Source organism: Microcebus murinus, chromosome 27 (genome assembly GCF_040939455.1).
Source record: "Microcebus murinus isolate Inina chromosome 27, M.murinus_Inina_mat1.0, whole genome shotgun sequence".
Taxonomy (NCBI): domain Eukaryota; kingdom Metazoa; phylum Chordata; class Mammalia; order Primates; family Cheirogaleidae; genus Microcebus; species Microcebus murinus.
In genome coordinates this window covers 20,245,486-20,262,909 of record NC_134130.1, presented here as the reverse complement: position 1 = coordinate 20,262,909, position 17,424 = coordinate 20,245,486, and the positions used below count along the sequence as shown (strand labels likewise).

Below are 17,424 nucleotides of genomic sequence, written 5' to 3'. Positions count from 1 at the left end.
CCACCAAAGATTCCTGCGTGTAGCCCATAGAACCCCAAAAGCAACGGGACGAGTTCTGGTCACATACTCCCTCAAAATGACATCCTGGCCTTCTTCTGGAACTCCCTCCCCTCTCAGACTCTCAAGGTTTCCTCCAGCGTGTCGGTTCCCACAGAGCAGACCTTTGGTCTGAGACCTGACAGTCCAGATGCCACGCATGCTGCCGCGTGGCGGCGGTGTCGCGGCTTGGGACAAGAGGAGGCCCCACGGTGCGGGCTGGGGCGCCAGGCACCGCGCGCGCGCTGAGGGTGGGGGTGACCCCCACCCCGGGCCGCCGCCGCGCTCCCAGAAAGGGGACAGAACAAGAGGCAAAAAAAAAAAAAAAAAAAAAAAAAAAGCAGCAGCCTGTGGCACCCGGTATTCCCAGGCGGTCTCCCATCCAAGTACTAACCAGGCCCGACCCTGCTTAGCTTCCGAGACCAGACGAGATCGGGGGCGTTCAGGGTGGTGTGGCCCTAGACGGCGGCGGAGGGCGCCCCTGCCCCGCTCGAGAAGCCGAGCCTCTCTGGGCTTCCCCGCCGCCGCCTCCCGCCCCAGGCCCCGCGCCGGGCCGGGCCGGGCCGGCCTGGTCCCGCGGGCTCCCAGGGTCCGGGGTGATGGGCGGGGCGGGGCGGGGCGGGGCGGGGTGGGGGGCTGTCTCTCTCTACACACACACACACACACTCACACTCACTCACACTCACACAAGATGCGCCTCCACGGCTGGACTCGCCAAGGTGGAGCCCTCCCAGCCCCCCTCGTCTCCTCGCCCGGCCTCCTTCACCTACCCGCTGCCCACCCCCAGCGCGTCGCTGCCGCTGACTGCGCACGCGCGGGACGCTCGCCCTTTGACCCCAGCCAGGGGCCGCCCTCCCCCACAACCCCTTTCAGCTGCGCCCCCCCCCTCGCCCTGTGTGTGGGCTGCCGCCTATTCCCCCGGGCCAGGGCTGGGGCACAGCCAGTGTATGGGGCGTCTCTCTCTGGGGATGTGTCCCATGGGTTTGGTGGGGTGGCGTGGTTTGGGGGGCGCTGAAGAAATCAGTCCCCTCCATCTCCTACCTCTGGAAAACGCCCAAGCCCGTGGAGAACTGCCGGCACCGCTTCGTGGGGGCCGGGACCCTCCTCAGTGTCCTCCTGTGGCCCAGTCCAAGGGGCCTGGGCCTGGCCGGGGCTGCATTGGACCCCGACCACCCTGGCGTGTGGACTCGCTAAAAATCGGCCATTAGATATTGGATTCCAGCTTCCTGGAGGTCATTTCACTAATGAGTGCACCGGAAAGAGTTTCCTAATCCATCTGTGAGGGTGGCAACTGAAAGAGAATTTTAAAGCTGACAGAATAGGCGAGGGAAGGCATAGGAGATTTCCACAGCCAGCAAGGAAGACTTTCCCGAAATGGAAGAAAGAAACGAGCAAACAGAGACACCGGTAGCCCGCCCGGAAAAGAGTCTGCCCCTGAGAGAAAGCACCCTGACCAGGTTCACCCGTGGGTGGGTGGCGAGCTAGCGGCATTCAGAAGAGCGAGGCCCGCAGTCTGTGCGGAAGACACCTGCGCTCGGGTGTGTGTGGCGGCGCGATTCACAAGCAGCTCTAGATGTTAAACCAAGGAGAAGCCAGGGAGTTCCCAACGCCCCAGGTGTCCTCAGCCCACGACTGGCTGCTGTGGGAATGCGAAGCCCGGCTCCTTGTCTCAGAGCGGGGTTCCCAGGAGGATCAGGCTGAAGCTGGGACTTGGCCTCAAAGTGTCCCCTCGCATGGCCACCCCCTTCCCCTTCCTGCTCCTCTACTCCTGGTGCCCCTCCATCCAGGGGCCAGACCTTAAAGAGTCACCGCAAGAGAATCCTGGTCCCAAAGGAGCCTTCTGGGGGACCGGTGCTGAGAGAGGTTGTGGGCATGGCCCGCTGGGGCTCTGCCCGACCCAGGGCTGAGAGATGCCACCTCCCAGCTCTGGGTCCCTGCAGGAAGTGTTGGCAAGCACAGGGCCGGTCCTCCAAAGGCCCAGGTGCAGGGAGCCCAGGCCAAGCAGCCTGTGGAAGAAGCCACTTGCCGTGCCACCCCGGGAACAGGACTGCAGGCCCCGCCCTTCCCACCTCCTCCTCCTCCTCCTCCTCCTCCCCCCCGCCCCGCCCCCACAGGGCACAGGGCTCAGAGACACCTCAGACTCTTGCTACCCAAAGTGCAAAGGGCATCAGTTGCTCCTCCAACACCCCCCCCCCGCCCAGCAGACCACGTTGTCCAGCCAGCCCCCGGGCCTCCCTGGGGTGCCCAGCACAAAAGTGCAGACACCCACCGGACCCTCAGTCTCAGTTTTCGGAGGTTTTTGCCACTCTAAGGACCCGCAGGCCAGCTGGGCCTTCGGGCAGGACAGAGAGCCCCGGAATCCGACGTGGAGAGCTGCGTGTACGTCCCCATCAGGAGGCGGTCCCCACCTCCGCGGCTCTCCCCTTGCGGGGAGCGGCAGCCCAGCCGGCAGCCGCAGGGCCTCAGGGAAGACACCAGGCTGGGCCCCCGCGGCACAGCGGGGGCACGTCCCCCGCACTCACGCGACTTAGGGACGGCTGCTGGAGACTGCTGCGGCCACCCTGCTGCCGGGTTTCTGGAGGGCTTCCTGGAAGCAGCATCCACACCAAGCCCTTGGAAGGCCCAGGCGACGGAGGAGCCGGTCAGGCAGGGGCCGAGGACGGTGAGAGGCCGGGCGGGAAGGAGCGTGTCAGACAGGGGCAGAGGACGGTGACAGGGCGGGCGGGGAGGAGCCGGTCAGGCGGGGGCCCAGGACAGTGACGGGCCTGGCCGGGGAGGAGTGCGTCAGGCAGGGGCAGAGGAGACGGGCTGGGTAAGGGTTAGGGTTACAGTTAGGGCACAATTCACAATCCCAAAGACGTGGAAGCGACCCGAGTGCCCATCCATCCAGGAGTGCATCAATAAAATGTGGCACGTGGACACCACGGAGTGCCATTCGGCTGTGAGGAGCAGCGGTGAGAGGGCGCCTCTCGTGTTCTCCTGGCCAGAGCTGGAACCCGTTCCAGTAGGCCAAGTATCCCAAGAATGGACACACGAGCACCACGTGAGCGCGCTCACCAGCAAATTGGTACGAACGGATGGACGCCTAAGTGGACAGAGAGGAATCACCTTCATCGGGTGGGTGTCGGGCGGGTGGGGGGAGGGGAGGGGCATACACATCCATTAGGCATGGGGTGGGTGCGCACCGACTGGGGGATGGGCGCACTTGAAGCTCTGACCCGAGGGGGGAGGCTTGGAGAGGGCAAGGCACCCGACCTTAACATTGGTACCCCCACAATACGCTGGAACAACATGAGAGGTATATGAATAAGAACACAGGGGGGGCCGGGCGCGGTGGCTCACGCCTGTAATCCTAGCTCTCTGGGAGGCCGAGGCGGGCGGATTGCTCCAGGTCAGGAGTTCGAAACCAGCCTGAGCAAGAGCGAGACCCCGTCTCTACTAAAAATAGAGAGAAATTAATTGGCCAACTAATATATATAGAAAAACACAGCCGGGCGTGGTGGTGCATGCCTGTAGTCCCAACTACTCGGGAGGCTGAGGCAGCAGGATTGCTTGAGCCCGGAGATTGAGGTTGCTGTGAGCTAGGCTGACGCCATGGCACTCACTCTAGCCTGGGCAGCAAAACGAGACTCTGTCTCAAAAAAAAAAAAAAAAAAAAGAACACAGGGGGGAGGGCGGCACGGGCAACACATGTCACCTGAATACTTGTACTCCCATCATCTGCTTGAAAAGAGAGAGAAAAGAAAATGCAATCCTAGAGGTAAGAGACACTTTTTAAAAATAATGAATCCGAAGAGAAAAGTAAAAGGAGGCCTGTGGAGCAGGTCTGGGTGTGACTCCGGATCCCCCAACATCAGGTGCCACCACCAAAGATTCCTGCGTGTAGCCCATAGAACCCCAAAAGCAACGGGACGAGTTCTGGTCACATACTCCCTCAAAATGACATCCTGGCCTTCTTCTGGAACTCCCTCCCCTCTCAGACTCTCAAGGTTTCCTCCAGCGTGTCGGTTCCCACAGAGCAGACCTTTGGTCTGAGACCTGACAGTCCAGATGCCACGCATGCTGCCGCGTGGCGGCGGTGTCGCGGCTTGGGACAAGAGGAGGCCCCACGGTGCGGGCTGGGGCGCCAGGCACCGCGCGCGCGCTGAGGGTGGGGGTGACCCCCACCCCGGGCCGCCGCCGCGCTCCCAGAAAGGGGACAGAACAAGAGGCAAAAAAAAAAAAAAAAAAAAAAAAAAGCAGCAGCCTGTGGCACCCGGTATTCCCAGGCGGTCTCCCATCCAAGTACTAACCAGGCCCGACCCTGCTTAGCTTCCGAGACCAGACGAGATCGGGGGCGTTCAGGGTGGTGTGGCCCTAGATGGCGGCGGAGGGCGCCCCTGCCCCGCTCGAGAAGCCGAGCCTCTCTGGGCTTCCCCGCCGCCGCCTCCCGCCCCAGGCCCCACGCCGGGCCGGGCCGGGCCGGCCTGGTCCCGCGGGCTCCCAGGGTCCGGGGTGATGGGCGGGGCGGGGCGGGGCGGGGCGGGGTGGGGGGCTGTCTCTCTCTACACACACACACACACACTCACACTCACTCACACTCACACAAGATGCGCCTCCACGGCTGGACTCGCCAAGGTGGAGCCCTCCCAGCCCCCCTCGTCTCCTCGCCCGGCCTCCTTCACCTACCCGCTGCCCACCCCCAGCGCGTCGCTGCCGCTGACTGCGCACGCGCGGGACGCTCGCCCTTTGACCCCAGCCAGGGGCCGCCCTCCCCCACAACCCCTTTCAGCTGCGCCCCCCCCCTCGCCCTGTGTGTGGGCTGCCGCCTATTCCCCCGGGCCAGGGCTGGGGCACAGCCAGTGTATGGGGCGTCTCTCTCTGGGGATGTGTCCCATGGGTTTGGTGGGGTGGCGTGGTTTGGGGGGCGCTGAAGAAATCAGTCCCCTCCATCTCCTACCTCTGGAAAACGCCCAAGCCCGTGGAGAACTGCCGGCACCGCTTCGTGGGGGCCGGGACCCTCCTCAGTGTCCTCCTGTGGCCCAGTCCAAGGGGCCTGGGCCTGGCCGGGGCTGCATTGGACCCCGACCACCCTGGCGTGTGGACTCGCTAAAAATCGGCCATTAGATATTGGATTCCAGCTTCCTGGAGGTCATTTCACTAATGAGTGCACCGGAAAGAGTTTCCTAATCCATCTGTGAGGGTGGCAACTGAAAGAGAATTTTAAAGCTGACAGAATAGGCGAGGGAAGGCATAGGAGATTTCCACAGCCAGCAAGGAAGACTTTCCCGAAATGGAAGAAAGAAACGAGCAAACAGAGACACCGGTAGCCCGCCCGGAAAAGAGTCTGCCCCTGAGAGAAAGCACCCTGACCAGGTTCACCCGTGGGTGGGTGGCGAGCTAGCGGCATTCAGAAGAGCGAGGCCCGCAGTCTGTGCGGAAGACACCTGCGCTCGGGTGTGTGTGGCGGCGCGATTCACAAGCAGCTCTAGATGTTAAACCAAGGAGAAGCCAGGGAGTTCCCAACGCCCCAGGTGTCCTCAGCCCACGACTGGCTGCTGTGGGAATGCGAAGCCCGGCTCCTTGTCTCAGAGCGGGGTTCCCAGGAGGATCAGGCTGAAGCTGGGACTTGGCCTCAAAGTGTCCCCTCGCATGGCCACCCCCTTCCCCTTCCTGCTCCTCTACTCCTGGTGCCCCTCCATCCAGGGGCCAGACCTTAAAGAGTCACCGCAAGAGAATCCTGGTCCCAAAGGAGCCTTCTGGGGGACCGGTGCTGAGAGAGGTTGTGGGCATGGCCCGCTGGGGCTCTGCCCGACCCAGGGCTGAGAGATGCCACCTCCCAGCTCTGGGTCCCTGCAGGAAGTGTTGGCAAGCACAGGGCCGGTCCTCCAAAGGCCCAGGTGCAGGGAGCCCAGGCCAAGCAGCCTGTGGAAGAAGCCACTTGCCGTGCCACCCCGGGAACAGGACTGCAGGCCCCGCCCTTCCCACCTCCTCCTCCTCCTCCTCCTCCTCCCCCCCGCCCCGCCCCCACAGGGCACAGGGCTCAGAGACACCTCAGACTCTTGCTACCCAAAGTGCAAAGGGCATCAGTTGCTCCTCCAACACCCCCCCCCCCGCCCAGCAGACCACGTTGTCCAGCCAGCCCCCGGGCCTCCCTGGGGTGCCCAGCACAAAAGTGCAGACACCCACCGGACCCTCAGTCTCAGTTTTCGGAGGTTTTTGCCACTCTAAGGACCCGCAGGCCAGCTGGGCCTTCGGGCAGGACAGAGAGCCCCGGAATCCGACGTGGAGAGCTGCGTGTACGTCCCCATCAGGAGGCGGTCCCCACCTCCGCGGCTCTCCCCTTGCGGGGAGCGGCAGCCCAGCCGGCAGCCGCAGGGCCTCAGGGAAGACACCAGGCTGGGCCCCCGCGGCACAGCGGGGGCACGTCCCCCGCACTCACGCGACTTAGGGACGGCTGCTGGAGACTGCTGCGGCCACCCTGCTGCCGGGTTTCTGGAGGGCTTCCTGGAAGCAGCATCCACACCAAGCCCTTGGAAGGCCCAGGCGACGGAGGAGCCGGTCAGGCAGGGGCCGAGGACGGTGAGAGGCCGGGCGGGAAGGAGCGTGTCAGACAGGGGCAGAGGACGGTGACAGGCCGGGCGGGGAGGAGCCGGTCAGGCGGGGGCCCAGGACAGTGACGGGCCTGGCCGGGGAGGAGTGCGTCAGGCAGGGGCAGAGGAGACGGGCTGGGTAAGGGTTAGGGTTACAGTTAGGGCACAATTCACAATCCCAAAGACGTGGAAGCGACCCGAGTGCCCATCCATCCAGGAGTGCATCAATAAAATGTGGCACGTGGACACCACGGAGTGCCATTCGGCTGTGAGGAGCAGCGGTGAGAGGGCGCCTCTCGTGTTCTCCTGGCCAGAGCTGGAACCCGTTCCAGTAGGCCAAGTATCCCAAGAATGGACACACGAGCACCACGTGAGCGCGCTCACCAGCAAATTGGTACGAACGGATGGACGCCTAAGTGGACAGAGAGGAATCACCTTCATCGGGTGGGTGTCGGGCGGGTGGGGGGAGGGGAGGGGCATACACATCCATTAGGCATGGGGTGGGTGCGCACCGACTGGGGGATGGGCGCACTTGAAGCTCTGACCCGAGGGGGGAGGCTTGGAGAGGGCAAGGCACCCGACCTTAACATTGGTACCCCCACAATACGCTGGAACAACATGAGAGGTATATGAATAAGAACACAGGGGGGGCCGGGCGCGGTGGCTCACGCCTGTAATCCTAGCTCTCTGGGAGGCCGAGGCGGGCGGATTGCTCCAGGTCAGGAGTTCGAAACCAGCCTGAGCAAGAGCGAGACCCCGTCTCTACTAAAAATAGAGAGAAATTAATTGGCCAACTAATATATATAGAAAAACACAGCCGGGCGTGGTGGTGCATGCCTGTAGTCCCAACTACTCGGGAGGCTGAGGCAGCAGGATTGCTTGAGCCCGGAGATTGAGGTTGCTGTGAGCTAGGCTGACGCCATGGCACTCACTCTAGCCTGGGCAGCAAAACGAGACTCTGTCTCAAAAAAAAAAAAAAAAAAAAGAACACAGGGGGGAGGGCGGCACGGGCAACACATGTCACCTGAATACTTGTACTCCCATCATCTGCTTGAAAAGAGAGAGAAAAGAAAATGCAATCCTAGAGGTAAGAGACACTTTTTAAAAATAATGAATCCGAAGAGAAAAGTAAAAGGAGGCCTGTGGAGCAGGTCTGGGTGTGACTCCGGATCCCCCAACATCAGGTGCCACCACCAAAGATTCCTGCGTGTAGCCCATAGAACCCCAAAAGCAACGGGACGAGTTCTGGTCACATACTCCCTCAAAATGACATCCTGGCCTTCTTCTGGAACTCCCTCCCCTCTCAGACTCTCAAGGTTTCCTCCAGCGTGTCGGTTCCCACAGAGCAGACCTTTGGTCTGAGACCTGACAGTCCAGATGCCACGCATGCTGCCGCGTGGCGGCGGTGTCGCGGCTTGGGACAAGAGGAGGCCCCACGGTGCGGGCTGGGGCGCCAGGCACCGCGCGCGCGCTGAGGGTGGGGGTGACCCCCACCCCGGGCCGCCGCCGCGCTCCCAGAAAGGGGACAGAACAAGAGGCAAAAAAAAAAAAAAAAAAAAAAAAAGCAGCAGCCTGTGGCACCCGGTATTCCCAGGCGGTCTCCCATCCAAGTACTAACCAGGCCCGACCCTGCTTAGCTTCCGAGACCAGACGAGATCGGGGGCGTTCAGGGTGGTGTGGCCCTAGACGGCGGCGGAGGGCGCCCCTGCCCCGCTCGAGAAGCCGAGCCTCTCTGGGCTTCCCCGCCGCCGCCTCCCGCCCCAGGCCCCGCGCCGGGCCGGGCCGGGCCGGCCGGGTCCCGCGGGCTCCCAGGGTCGGGGGTGATGGGCGGGGCGGGGCGGGGTGGGGGGCTGTCTCTCTATACACACACACACACACTCACACTCACTCACACTCACACAAGATGCGCCTCCACGGCTGGACTCGCCAAGGTGGAGCCCTCCCAGCCCCCCTCGTCTCCTCGCCCGGCCTCCTTCACCTACCCGCTGCCCACCCCCAGCGCGTCGCTGCCGCTGACTGCGCACGCGCGGGACGCTCGCCCTTTGACCCCAGCCAGGGGCCGCCCTCCCCCACAACCCCTTTCAGCTGCGCCCCCCCCTGGCCCTGTGGGTGGGCTGCCGCCTATTCCCCCGGGCCAGGGCTGGGGCACAGCCAGTGTATGGGGCGTCTCTCTCTGGGGATGTGTCCCATGGGTGGGGTGGGGTGGCGTGGTTTGGGGGGCGCTGAAGAAATCAGTCCCCTCCATCTCCTACCTCTGGAAAACGCCCAAGCCCGTGGAGAACTGCCGGCACCGCTTCGTGGGGGCCGGGACCCTCCTCCGTGTCCTCCTGTGGCCCAGTCCAAGGGGCCTGGGCCTGGCCGGGGCTGCATTGGACCCCGACCACCCTGGCGTGTGGACTCGCTAAAAATCGGCCATTAGATATTGGATTCCAGCTTCCTGGAGGTCATTTCACTAATGAGTGCACCGGAAAGAGTTTCCTAATCCATCTGTGAGGGTGGCAACTGAAAGAGAATTTTAAAGCTGACAGAATAGGCGAGGGAAGGCATAGGAGATTTCCACAGCCAGCAAGGAAGACTTTCCCGAAATGGAAGAAAGAAACGAGCAAACAGAGACACCGGTAGCCCGCCCGGAAAAGAGTCTGCCCCTGAGAGAAAGCACCCTGACCAGGTTCACCCGTGGGTGGGTGGCGAGCTAGCGGCATTCAGAAGAGCGAGGCCCGCAGTCTGTGCGGAAGACACCTGCGCTCGGGTGTGTGTGGCGGCGCGATTCCCAAGCAGCTCTAGACGTTAAACCAAGGAGAAGCCAGGGAGTTCCCAACGCCCCAGGTGTCCTCAGCCCACGACTGGCTGCTGTGGGAATGCGAAGCCCGGCTCCTTGTCTCAGAGCGGGGTTCCCAGGAGGATCAGGCTGAAGCTGGGACTTGGCCTCAAAGTGTCCCCTCGCATGGCCACCCCCTTCCCCTTCCTGCTCCTCTACTCCTGGTGCCCCTCCATCCAGGGGCCAGACCTTAAAGAGTCACCGCAAGAGAATCCTGGTCCCAAAGGAGCCTTCTGGGGGACCGGTGCTGAGAGAGGTTGTGGGCATGGCCCGCTGGGGCTCTGCCCGACGCAGGGCTGAGAGATGCCACCTCCCAGCTCTGGGTCCCTGCAGGAAGTGTTGGCAAGCACAGGGCCGGTCCTCCAAAGGCCCAGGTGCAGGGAGCCCAGGCCAAGCAGCCTGTGGAAGAAGCCACTTGCCGTGCCACCCCCGGGAACAGGACTGCAGGCCCCGGCCCTTCCCACCTCCTCCTCCTCCTCCTCCTCCTCCCCCCCGCCCCGCCCCCACAGGGCACAGGGCTCAGAGACACCTCAGACTCTTGCTACCCAAAGTGCAAAGGGCATCAGTTGCTCCTCCAACACCCCCCCCCCGCCCAGCAGACCACGTTGTCCAGCCAGCCCCCGGGCCTCCCTGGGGTGCCCAGCACAAAAGTGCAGACACCCACCGGACCCTCAGTCTCAGTTTTCGGAGGTTTTTGCCACTCTAAGGACCCGCAGGCCAGCTGGGCCTTCGGGCAGGACAGAGAGCCCCGGAATCCGACGTGGAGAGCTGCGTGTACGTCCCCATCAGGAGGCGGTCCCCACCTCCGCGGCTCTCCCCTTGCGGGGAGCGGCAGCCCAGCCGGCAGCCGCAGGGCCTCAGGGAAGACACCAGGCTGGGCCCCCGCGGCACAGCGGGGGCACGTCCCCCGCACTCACGCGACTTAGGGACGGCTGCTGGAGACTGCTGCGGCCACCCTGCTGCCGGGTTTCTGGAGGGCTTCCTGGAAGCAGCATCCACACCAAGCCCTTGGAAGGCCCAGGCGACGGAGGAGCCGGTCAGGCAGGGGCCGAGGACGGTGAGAGGCCGGGCGGGAAGGAGCGTGTCAGACAGGGGCAGAGGACGGTGACAGGCCGGGCGGGGAGGAGCCGGTCAGGCGGGGGCCCAGGACAGTGACGGGCCTGGCCGGGGAGGAGTGCGTCAGGCAGGGGCAGAGGAGACGGGCTGGGTAAGGGTTAGGGTTACAGTTAGGGCACAATTCACAATCCCAAAGACGTGGAAGCGACCCGAGTGCCCATCCATCCAGGAGTGCATCAATAAAATGTGGCACGTGGACACCACGGAGTGCCATTCGGCTGTGAGGAGCAGCGGTGAGAGGGCGCCTCTCGTGTTCTCCTGGCCAGAGCTGGAACCCGTTCCAGTAGGCCAAGTATCCCAAGAATGGACACACGAGCACCACGTGAGCGCGCTCACCAGCAAATTGGTACGAACGGATGGACGCCTAAGTGGACAGAGAGGAATCACCTTCATCGGGTGGGTGTCGGGCGGGTGGGGGGAGGGGAGGGGCATACACATCCATTAGGCATGGGGTGGGTGCGCACCGACTGGGGGATGGGCGCACTTGAAGCTCTGACCCGAGGGGGGAGGCTTGGAGAGGGCAAGGCACCCGACCTTAACATTGGTACCCCCACAATACGCTGGAACAACATGAGAGGTATATGAATAAGAACACAGGGGGGGCCGGGCGCGGTGGCTCACGCCTGTAATCCTAGCTCTCTGGGAGGCCGAGGCGGGCGGATTGCTCCAGGTCAGGAGTTCGAAACCAGCCTGAGCAAGAGCGAGACCCCGTCTCTACTAAAAATAGAGAGAAATTAATTGGCCAACTAATATATATAGAAAAACACAGCCGGGCGTGGTGGTGCATGCCTGTAGTCCCAACTACTCGGGAGGCTGAGGCAGCAGGATTGCTTGAGCCCGGAGATTGAGGTTGCTGTGAGCTAGGCTGACGCCATGGCACTCACTCTAGCCTGGGCAGCAAAACGAGACTCTGTCTCAAAAAAAAAAAAAAAAAAAAGAACACAGGGGGGAGGGCGGCACGGGCAACACATGTCACCTGAATACTTGTACTCCCATCATCTGCTTGAAAAGAGAGAGAAAAGAAAATGCAATCCTAGAGGTAAGAGACACTTTTTAAAAATAATGAATCCGAAGAGAAAAGTAAAAGGAGGCCTGTGGAGCAGGTCTGGGTGTGACTCCGGATCCCCCAACATCAGGTGCCACCACCAAAGATTCCTGCGTGTAGCCCATAGAACCCCAAAAGCAACGGGACGAGTTCTGGTCACATACTCCCTCAAAATGACATCCTGGCCTTCTTCTGGAACTCCCTCCCCTCTCAGACTCTCAAGGTTTCCTCCAGCGTGTCGGTTCCCACAGAGCAGACCTTTGGTCTGAGACCTGACAGTCCAGATGCCACGCATGCTGCCGCGTGGCGGCGGTGTCGCGGCTTGGGACAAGAGGAGGCCCCACGGTGCGGGCTGGGGCGCCAGGCACCGCGCGCGCGCTGAGGGTGGGGGTGACCCCCACCCCGGGCCGCCGCCGCGCTCCCAGAAAGGGGACAGAACAAGAGGCAAAAAAAAAAAAAAAAAAAAAAAAAAGCAGCAGCCTGTGGCACCCGGTATTCCCAGGCGGTCTCCCATCCAAGTACTAACCAGGCCCGACCCTGCTTAGCTTCCGAGACCAGACGAGATCGGGGGCGTTCAGGGTGGTGTGGCCCTAGATGGCGGCGGAGGGCGCCCCTGCCCCGCTCGAGAAGCCCAGCCTCTCTGGGCTTCCCCGCCGCCGCCTCCCGCCCCAGGCCCCACGCCGGGCCGGGCCGGGCCGGCCTGGTCCCGCGGGCTCCCAGGGTCCGGGGTGATGGGCGGGGCGGGGCGGGGCGGGGCGGGGTGGGGGGCTGTCTCTCTCTACACACACACACACACACTCACACTCACTCACACTCACACAAGATGCGCCTCCACGGCTGGACTCGCCAAGGTGGAGCCCTCCCAGCCCCCCTCGTCTCCTCGCCCGGCCTCCTTCACCTACCCGCTGCCCACCCCCAGCGCGTCGCTGCCGCTGACTGCGCACGCGCGGGACGCTCGCCCTTTGACCCCAGCCAGGGGCCGCCCTCCCCCACAACCCCTTTCAGCTGCGCCCCCCCCCCTCGCCCTGTGTGTGGGCTGCCGCCTATTCCCCCGGGCCAGGGCTGGGGCACAGCCAGTGTATGGGGCGTCTCTCTCTGGGGATGTGTCCCATGGGTTTGGTGGGGTGGCGTGGTTTGGGGGGCGCTGAAGAAATCAGTCCCCTCCATCTCCTACCTCTGGAAAACGCCCAAGCCCGTGGAGAACTGCCGGCACCGCTTCGTGGGGGCCGGGACCCTCCTCAGTGTCCTCCTGTGGCCCAGTCCAAGGGGCCTGGGCCTGGCCGGGGCTGCATTGGACCCCGACCACCCTGGCGTGTGGACTCGCTAAAAATCGGCCATTAGATATTGGATTCCAGCTTCCTGGAGGTCATTTCACTAATGAGTGCACCGGAAAGAGTTTCCTAATCCATCTGTGAGGGTGGCAACTGAAAGAGAATTTTAAAGCTGACAGAATAGGCGAGGGAAGGCATAGGAGATTTCCACAGCCAGCAAGGAAGACTTTCCCGAAATGGAAGAAAGAAACGAGCAAACAGAGACACCGGTAGCCCGCCCGGAAAAGAGTCTGCCCCTGAGAGAAAGCACCCTGACCAGGTTCACCCGTGGGTGGGTGGCGAGCTAGCGGCATTCAGAAGAGCGAGGCCCGCAGTCTGTGCGGAAGACACCTGCGCTCGGGTGTGTGTGGCGGCGCGATTCACAAGCAGCTCTAGATGTTAAACCAAGGAGAAGCCAGGGAGTTCCCAACGCCCCAGGTGTCCTCAGCCCACGACTGGCTGCTGTGGGAATGCGAAGCCCGGCTCCTTGTCTCAGAGCGGGGTTCCCAGGAGGATCAGGCTGAAGCTGGGACTTGGCCTCAAAGTGTCCCCTCGCATGGCCACCCCCTTCCCCTTCCTGCTCCTCTACTCCTGGTGCCCCTCCATCCAGGGGCCAGACCTTAAAGAGTCACCGCAAGAGAATCCTGGTCCCAAAGGAGCCTTCTGGGGGACCGGTGCTGAGAGAGGTTGTGGGCATGGCCCGCTGGGGCTCTGCCCGACCCAGGGCTGAGAGATGCCACCTCCCAGCTCTGGGTCCCTGCAGGAAGTGTTGGCAAGCACAGGGCCGGTCCTCCAAAGGCCCAGGTGCAGGGAGCCCAGGCCAAGCAGCCTGTGGAAGAAGCCACTTGCCGTGCCACCCCGGGAACAGGACTGCAGGCCCCGCCCTTCCCACCTCCTCCTCCTCCTCCTCCTCCTCCCCCCCGCCCCGCCCCCACAGGGCACAGGGCTCAGAGACACCTCAGACTCTTGCTACCCAAAGTGCAAAGGGCATCAGTTGCTCCTCCAACACCCCCCCCCCCGCCCAGCAGACCACGTTGTCCAGCCAGCCCCCGGGCCTCCCTGGGGTGCCCAGCACAAAAGTGCAGACACCCACCGGACCCTCAGTCTCAGTTTTCGGAGGTTTTTGCCACTCTAAGGACCCGCAGGCCAGCTGGGCCTTCGGGCAGGACAGAGAGCCCCGGAATCCGACGTGGAGAGCTGCGTGTACGTCCCCATCAGGAGGCGGTCCCCACCTCCGCGGCTCTCCCCTTGCGGGGAGCGGCAGCCCAGCCGGCAGCCGCAGGGCCTCAGGGAAGACACCAGGCTGGGCCCCCGCGGCACAGCGGGGGCACGTCCCCCGCACTCACGCGACTTAGGGACGGCTGCTGGAGACTGCTGCGGCCACCCTGCTGCCGGGTTTCTGGAGGGCTTCCTGGAAGCAGCATCCACACCAAGCCCTTGGAAGGCCCAGGCGACGGAGGAGCCGGTCAGGCAGGGGCCGAGGACGGTGAGAGGCCGGGCGGGAAGGAGCGTGTCAGACAGGGGCAGAGGACGGTGACAGGCCGGGCGGGGAGGAGCCGGTCAGGCGGGGGCCCAGGACAGTGACGGGCCTGGCCGGGGAGGAGTGCGTCAGGCAGGGGCAGAGGAGACGGGCTGGGTAAGGGTTAGGGTTACAGTTAGGGCACAATTCACAATCCCAAAGACGTGGAAGCGACCCGAGTGCCCATCCATCCAGGAGTGCATCAATAAAATGTGGCACGTGGACACCACGGAGTGCCATTCGGCTGTGAGGAGCAGCGGTGAGAGGGCGCCTCTCGTGTTCTCCTGGCCAGAGCTGGAACCCGTTCCAGTAGGCCAAGTATCCCAAGAATGGACACACGAGCACCACGTGAGCGCGCTCACCAGCAAATTGGTACGAACGGATGGACGCCTAAGTGGACAGAGAGGAATCACCTTCATCGGGTGGGTGTCGGGCGGGTGGGGGGAGGGGAGGGGCATACACATCCATTAGGCATGGGGTGGGTGCGCACCGACTGGGGGATGGGCGCACTTGAAGCTCTGACCCGAGGGGGGAGGCTTGGAGAGGGCAAGGCACCCGACCTTAACATTGGTACCCCCACAATACGCTGGAACAACATGAGAGGTATATGAATAAGAACACAGGGGGGGCCGGGCGCGGTGGCTCACGCCTGTAATCCTAGCTCTCTGGGAGGCCGAGGCGGGCGGATTGCTCCAGGTCAGGAGTTCGAAACCAGCCTGAGCAAGAGCGAGACCCCGTCTCTACTAAAAATAGAGAGAAATTAATTGGCCAACTAATATATATAGAAAAACACAGCCGGGCGTGGTGGTGCATGCCTGTAGTCCCAACTACTCGGGAGGCTGAGGCAGCAGGATTGCTTGAGCCCGGAGATTGAGGTTGCTGTGAGCTAGGCTGACGCCATGGCACTCACTCTAGCCTGGGCAGCAAAACGAGACTCTGTCTCAAAAAAAAAAAAAAAAAAAAGAACACAGGGGGGAGGGCGGCACGGGCAACACATGTCACCTGAATACTTGTACTCCCATCATCTGCTTGAAAAGAGAGAGAAAAGAAAATGCAATCCTAGAGGTAAGAGACACTTTTTAAAAATAATGAATCCGAAGAGAAAAGTAAAAGGAGGCCTGTGGAGCAGGTCTGGGTGTGACTCCGGATCCCCCAACATCAGGTGCCACCACCAAAGATTCCTGCGTGTAGCCCATAGAACCCCAAAAGCAACGGGACGAGTTCTGGTCACATACTCCCTCAAAATGACATCCTGGCCTTCTTCTGGAACTCCCTCCCCTCTCAGACTCTCAAGGTTTCCTCCAGCGTGTCGGTTCCCACAGAGCAGACCTTTGGTCTGAGACCTGACAGTCCAGATGCCACGCATGCTGCCGCGTGGCGGCGGTGTCGCGGCTTGGGACAAGAGGAGGCCCCACGGTGCGGGCTGGGGCGCCAGGCACCGCGCGCGCGCTGAGGGTGGGGGTGACCCCCACCCCGGGCCGCCGCCGCGCTCCCAGAAAGGGGACAGAACAAGAGGCAAAAAAAAAAAAAAAAAAAAAAAAAAGCAGCAGCCTGTGGCACCCGGTATTCCCAGGCGGTCTCCCATCCAAGTACTAACCAGGCCCGACCCTGCTTAGCTTCCGAGACCAGACGAGATCGGGGGCGTTCAGGGTGGTGTGGCCCTAGACGGCGGCGGAGGGCGCCCCTGCCCCGCTCGAGAAGCCGAGCCTCTCTGGGCTTCCCCGCCGCCGCCTCCCGCCCCAGGCCCCACGCCGGGCCGGGCCGGGCCGGCCTGGTCCCGCGGGCTCCCAGGGTCCGGGGTGATGGGCGGGGCGGGGCGGGGCGGGGCGGGGTGGGGGGCTGTCTCTCTCTACACACACACACACACACTCACACTCACACTCACACAAGATGCGCCTCCACGGCTGGACTCGCCAAGGTGGAGCCCTCCCAGCCCCCCTCGTCTCCTCGCCCGGCCTCCTTCACCTACCCGCTGCCCACCCCCAGCGCGTCGCTGCCGCTGACTGCGCACGCGCGGGACGCTCGCCCTTTGACCCCAGCCAGGGGCCGCCCTCCCCCACAACCCCTTTCAGCTGCGCCCCCCCCCTCGCCCTGTGTGTGGGCTGCCGCCTATTCCCCCGGGCCAGGGCTGGGGCACAGCCAGTGTATGGGGCGTCTCTCTCTGGGGATGTGTCCCATGGGTGGGGTGGGGTGGCGTGGTTTGGGGGGCGCTGAAGAAATCAGTCCCCTCCATCTCCTACCTCTGGAAAACGCCCAAGCCCGTGGAGAACTGCCGGCACCGCTTCGTGGGGGCCGGGACCCTCCTCAGTGTCCTCCTGTGGCCCAGTCCAAGGGGCCTGGGCCTGGCCGGGGCTGCATTGGACCCCGACCACCCTGGCGTGTGGACTCGCTAAAAATCGGCCATTAGATATTGGATTCCAGCTTCCTGGAGGTCATTTCACTAATGAGTGCACCGGAAAGAGTTTCCTAATCCATCTGTGAGGGTGGCAACTGAAAGAGAATTTTAAAGCTGACAGAATAGGCGAGGGAAGGCATAGGAGATTTCCACAGCCAGCAAGGAAGACTTTCCCGAAATGGAAGAAAGAAACGAGCAAACAGAGACACCGGTAGCCCGCCCGGAAAAGAGTCTGCCCCTGAGAGAAAGCACCCTGACCAGGTTCACCCGTGGGTGGGTGGCGAGCTAGCGGCATTCAGAAGAGCGAGGCCCGCAGTCTGTGCGGAAGACACCTGCGCTCGGGTGTGTGTGGCGGCGCGATTCACAAGCAGCTCTAGATGTTAAACCAAGGAGAAGCCAGGGAGTTCCCAACGCCCCAGGTGTCCTCAGCCCACGACTGGCTGCTGTGGGAATGCGAAGCCCGGCTCCTTGTCTCAGAGCGGGGTTCCCAGGAGGATCAGGCTGAAGCTGGGACTTGGCCTCAAAGTGTCCCCTCGCACGGCCACCCCCTTCCCCTTCCTGCTCCTCTACTCCTGGTGCCCCTCCATCCAGGGGCCAGACCTTAAAGAGTCAC

General features: G+C 62.9%; 3 non-coding genes and 2 pseudogenes across 3 annotated transcripts; all 5 read right to left on the bottom strand.

Moving 5' to 3' along the window:
• Positions 1–381: 381 nt before the first annotated feature.
• Positions 382–500, bottom strand: LOC142864892 (5S ribosomal RNA). Its single transcript, XR_012915202.1, has one exon. It is a non-coding gene; the product is annotated as a 5S ribosomal RNA (ribosomal RNA).
• Positions 501–4,279: 3,779 nt separating this feature from the next.
• Positions 4,280–4,398, bottom strand: LOC142864918 (uncharacterized; annotated as a pseudogene).
• Positions 4,399–8,177: 3,779 nt separating this feature from the next.
• On the bottom strand, positions 8,178–8,296 carry LOC142864891 (5S ribosomal RNA). The gene has a single exon (XR_012915201.1). It is a non-coding gene; the product is annotated as a 5S ribosomal RNA (ribosomal RNA).
• Positions 8,297–12,064: 3,768 nt separating this feature from the next.
• Positions 12,065–12,183, bottom strand: LOC142864917 (uncharacterized; annotated as a pseudogene).
• A 3,781-nt stretch (positions 12,184–15,964) lies between these two features.
• Positions 15,965–16,083, bottom strand: LOC142864890 (5S ribosomal RNA). The gene has a single exon (XR_012915200.1). It is a non-coding gene; the product is annotated as a 5S ribosomal RNA (ribosomal RNA).
• Positions 16,084–17,424: the final 1,341 nt, after the last annotated feature.